The following is a 5861-nucleotide window of genomic DNA, read 5'->3' on the forward strand; positions in this document are numbered from 1 at the left end:
GTTGTTCTGTAAAAGAGAATTATACCTTTCAAAATAATAATGGATTTAGTACATGATGGTTTGAAAGTTATTTTTCTAATATTATGATCCTCCACTCCTAGTCAACAATGAACAGAACACAACACCAGAAGGTACTCCACAAGCTACTAAAGAAGAAATGTAAACACTTTGTAAACAGCTACAAACACTTTGATTTACAATGGGGTCCTGTTTTCAAGATATGCTAGTACACCCGTGGCATAGAACTTGGGAGAGTAACCAATCAATACCTGATATGACTTAAGGCCTACTCCATGAATGGAACCCATACCCAACACTGCTTGGGTGACCAAGATATTTTTTTTTTAATTTTTTCTCTGCAGTACTGGGAAATGAACCAATGATCTTATGCTTGCTAAGCAAGTACTCTTCTACTGATCTAATGCTTGCAACGCAAGTACTCTTCTGCTGATCTATATCCTTATTCTAGCACATGCTAATTTAGTAAAGGTTAATATCTTATATAAGGAATCAGAATTTTGTAGCATTTTAATGCCTGATATGTACTTAGAGTTGGAAGAGAAAAAACATCTAGACTAGTGTCCAGAGTTCTTTTGATGAAATAACTTGAAACGCAGAGTTGAATGCCATAAACAGAGATAGCATATGTGAGTACAGGGCTTTCTTCATCTGACATCCCATTATTCTTCATTAGTCAGCCCTGATTAGGTGTGTTTCCTCTATCACCACCTTAGAGGAGTTACTCAGTGGTTAGGCGTGTCTGTTTCTGAATCATGCAATGAGTCCCACCTCACCTCTCAAGACAAATGCCACTGCTACATCATTCTCTTATTGATAATCAGAGCAGTAAAATAAACCAAAGCTTTTTGAATACTGAAACCACCATGGTCTTTTAATGATAAAGTAATCAAAACAATCATTAAATTGTAAAATAAATTGAAATTTAAAAAATTCAATTCATAAAAATGTAATGGCCAATGTGTTTACTATACAGAGTTCTGCGGCTAAGAGAAAGAGTGGTTAATTTTTTATGCAGCAGAAAGGCAAATATTAATTTTCCACTTGTTTGCATAAGCAAAGGGCTTAGGCATGGATTGAAGAAGAGACTGGTACTGCTGGATGGAACACTACAGTTCTGTGAAATGAACATACTGACTTTCTAACCCACAAGTCCGAGCTATCAAACTCTGTAGTGCAAGAAGCTCCCACTTCAAATGCCACTTTAGCAATCACTTCATTTTTGAGAAACCACATTTCATGATTGACCAAGAGAAAGTTTTAATTCAAAGAGGAAATTGCCACTCCTTCCTTGTCTGATATGGTAAGAGCACCACATTCCTAGATGATTTCTCTAAATCAATAAAGGGAACCCATTTTATGTTTCAAACACAGTAAGACTTTATACAATGTAGTACTTATCAGCCAATTTTGTAATGTCCTTTAGATTTAATGTATGTCCTTCCTAACACTGCCTCTGCTTAAGGTCAGAGACTGTGTCCCTTCTAGCCACCGTAACCCCAAGGCTTTTCTAAGTCTCAAAACCATAGCTGGCATCCAGCAATTATTTCTTAAATGAAAGAATATATTGACACTTGGAGGTTCTGGGTAAGTATTACTTTTCTAGTGCTGTGATAAAACACCATGGCCAGGCAACTTATCAAAGGAAGAGTTTATTTGTGTTTATGGTTACAGGAAGACAAGGGTCCACCATGGCAGGGAACTGTGGTAGCAGGAACAGCTGAGAACTTACATCTTAGCCTGCAAGCAGGAAGGAAAAAGAGGAATTTGAAATGGTGCCAGTCTATAAACTCTCAAAGGCCACCCCAGTGGCATCCTTTCTTCAACAAGGCCAGACCTCCTAAAGCTCCCAAACAGCACCATCAACTTGAGACCAAGTGGTCACATGCCCAAGACTAAGCTGGCAGTGGGGCATGGGAAGGGATATCTCATTCAAACCACCACTGGGTCTAGGATCCTCTAGCAGGGTACTGAGCTAGGGCTGACTAAACCAAGTGTCTATTGGGTAAGAAAGTGAAAATCAGTGCTACAGTGGAGCATGATATGAGAGGACATCCAGAATTAAAAAACCAAGGGTACTAAATTCAACCCAAAATCCCCAAAGAGAATGGTGTGGGGGAATCTTCAAAACCAAGGAAGAAAGTCAAAGCCTAAGTAGGGAGCCATTTCTAGGCTATGCCTCTTAAACTAGGGATCTTGTGCTCACAGGAGTATTCGTCGGGGTACCTCAGAAGACAAGAAGCTACAAGCCTAACATGGATCATCTCCCAGCTACATCAAATGTGCTCAGTGGTAAGTGTATCTGAAATATTCTATTTCTATTAATGCTGCAGGTAAACTGAAAAATTCACATATTTCAGACATAAAAATAATGGTACTTTCGGCGAGCCTTCTCAGCTCTTCCTGTACCCAGGTCCACGTATTAAAGCACCACCAGCTCTCCTGGTATTTGGGTTCACTACACTGTGCAAATTCTTGAGACACAGAAATAAACAACCTAAAAAAAACTATACCTTCCATGAAACTCTAAGTACAGTGTGGAAAGGGCCTTGTACAACTGGTAGGAAGAACATCAGACTAGCCTCAGCTAAATGTTGCTATCTCTCCCTAAGGTATAGTCTGTAAATGAGAAACTGTTAGCAAGCGACTACATCTTAACTTCTTTCTAACTAATATCAACATTTTTCCTTACTATTAACTACGTAAGGCGAGATTTGCCCAAAACTGGATAATTGTTGAAGTTTGCTAACGTGTGTGGTGGGATTCATTTAGCTATTGCCTTTATTTTCTTTAATTTACTTAAAAATCTCATACTAAAAGATGAAAGGAAGAAAATAATGTGTGCTAATGTATCAAAGAATATTATACATATAAAGAAAAATTTAAAGCAGAAATTTAAAAACAAATATGATTCATTGTCTAGATACTAAGATATTATAGTATTAGTTTTTTAGCTATCCATAGATAAAGATTGGTAGACACTAAAGTGTCGACCAGAAAGGAATCTGAGAATTCGGATATTACATTGTAATATAATTTCCTAGAATGTCCATTGATATGTATAAGTTATATAGAGACTTTTTAAATTGTGTATGACTACATTAATGTATTCTGTATTTTTCTTCATTAGTAGGCAATAGTTTGAGTTTGGAAATAACCTTAGCTTAGGAGCAGGTCTGACATATGTAAAAATTATCATATGTCCAGTTGAACATCTCCTTCAGCACATGAGTAGCAAGTAGGTATGCACAGTTGCACCTGGAATCAAAGTTTTATTGGGGTCACCAACATTGAGTTAAAGTGATATATGGGGCAACAGAATAAAGATCCAGATAGAGCCTGGCTTCTTGATGTCATTGTTGTATCACCAAGTCAACCAATCCTGAAGTTCACCCTACCTCTGCACTGTGTTAATTACATTAGTATAAAAATAGAGAACTCACCTTGATTCATTTTGAACTTGATACTCTTTTACATGCTACCCAAATTATCTGACATCTATATAGTGTATTCTTTTTATATACTTGGTTTCATATCAAAAAGCATCTTTTCAAGGCCGGGCGTGGTGGCGCACGCCTTTAATCCCAGCACTCGGGAGGCAGAGGCAGGCGGATCTTTGTGAGTTCGAGGCCAACCTGGGCTACCAAGTGAGCTCCAGGAAAGGCGCAAAGCTACACAGAGAAACCCTGTCTCGAAAAAACCAAAAAAAAAAAAAAAAAAGCATCTTTTCAGGTCAAAAAATTCAATTTTGTAGTCTCCTTTACATCCCTTTGTAGTATTTTACCATGTACCTGTGTCTTCCTAGCATCACCAATGTTTATGTCAAAAGAATGAAAGGATTTTTTAACATTTATGTGTATGTGTCAGTGAGTGTGTGTGTGTGTGTGTGTGTGAGAGAGAGAGAGAGAGAGAGAGAGAGAGAGAGAGAGAGAGAGAGAGAGAGAGAGAGAGAGAATGTATGTCTCACAGAAGAAGGTTAGATTCTTGAGGCTGTAGTTACAGGTTGTTGTGAACTATCTGACCATGGGTGCTAGGGACCAAACTCTGGTCTTCTAGAAGGGCAGCAAGTGCTCTTAACTACTTAGCCATTTGTTCGGACCTAGAATGAAAGATTTTAAAGGTGGATCCATAAAAAGCACAGTTCCAGTATCAGTAGAGTTATAAATCTCTTCACAACAGTGCTTTTTCCTCATAAATATGACATTAGGCAGTTTTGTCATTGTGTAAATATTATAGCATGAACATATATAAACTGAGGTCAGTCTCTCAGTGCGGTCTCCTTGTGAAATTCAGAGATGCTCAAAACACAGCATCTCTGAGGCTACTACTGACATGACACAACATGTTTTACAGCACGTTTTTAACAAGAGTGTAGTCTAAAATAATGACAAAAACCAAGTATATTAAAATATATAAACCAGTAACAAATGTTGTGTACTGTTCATAATTGTATGTAATCTGCTATTATTCAACTAGAAGTACAATAGATTTGCTAACTTGGACATCGCCACAAACGTATGAGGAATCTGTTTCACTTATGTTACTATACAGCTAGGAGGTAATGACAGCTATGGTGCCATGTGACAGGAGTTTATCAGCTCCATTCTCATCTAATGCAACTGGTGTTATGTATGTGGACAGTCATTGCTCAGAATATTGATGCACGCCTATATTTTTCATTAAATAATCATTATATTTAAGATGATAGCCATTTGTTCAAAATCATTTGATCCAAGTTGAAGGTCTGACACCAATATAAAACTTTATTCTTAGGAGTTCGCAGCCTTACATACTATTGTCTAACTAGGGAAAGGGTTACCACAATTTAACACTAGAACAAATTTGTCACATGATACAGGGTACTATGAGAAGTTCCTCCTCACTGAGTTCCGCACAAAGGGAGGTCCCAGTCATAAGAAATTTGTCATGACTGTTTTCCTGACATAAAGATGTGTCACTCAGAAAGTTAAGAAAGTAACAACTCACAAAGGAACAGGAACTCTGCCTGTTAAAAGGGAAGGATGACTTGAAAACCTTCCATTTATGGGCTTTAACCTTGGTGTGTCATGGTAGTCAATTATCTTTGACTTGCTGTCAAAGAAGATATTGCATTACCAGATTAAAGTTAACATTATCTATGAAAATAAATAATACTTTCTTTTGATCATAGCATTTCTGCTGTTTAGGATTCCCACCATGGTAGAGAAAATGTGGAAGAAATAGTTCAACTGTGTTAAGTTACTTAAGGAGCATCGTATAAAATACTTTATCATACTGAAAAGAACATGATTGTAGCATAAATATTGGAAATGAGTTTTCAAAACTGAATTCTAGCCGGGCGGTGGTGGCACACACCTTTAATCCCAGCACTCAGGAGGCAGAGCCAGGCAGATATCTGTGAGTTTGAGGCCAGCCTGGTCTACAGAGTGAGATCCAGGACAGACACCAAAACTACTCAGAGAACCCCTGTCTCGAAAATCCAAAAAAAAAAAAAAAAAAAGAAAGAAAAAAACCTGAATTCTACTTGTATCACTTCCTTCATTGTTTCCTTAATTTGTCAGATTTTTTAATTTTATGTGTTTGAGTATATTGTTTGCATGTGTATATGTGCACCGTGTACATGGTTGGTGCCATGGAGGGATGGAAGAAGGCATCAGATCCCCAGGAACTAGATTTATGAGTGGCTTTGAGCTAATGTGTGGGTGTGGGGATACTGGGATCCAAACCTGGGTCCTCTACAAGAACAAGTGCACTTAATTGCTGAGCCATCCATCCAGCACTCATTATTACCTTGTTAAGGTCAATATTTTGTCAGGATACTAAAACATGTGCCATTTTAAGTT

The sequence above is a fragment of the Peromyscus maniculatus genome, chromosome 10 (assembly GCF_049852395.1).
Source record: "Peromyscus maniculatus bairdii isolate BWxNUB_F1_BW_parent chromosome 10, HU_Pman_BW_mat_3.1, whole genome shotgun sequence".
NCBI classification, from domain to species: domain Eukaryota; kingdom Metazoa; phylum Chordata; class Mammalia; order Rodentia; family Cricetidae; genus Peromyscus; species Peromyscus maniculatus.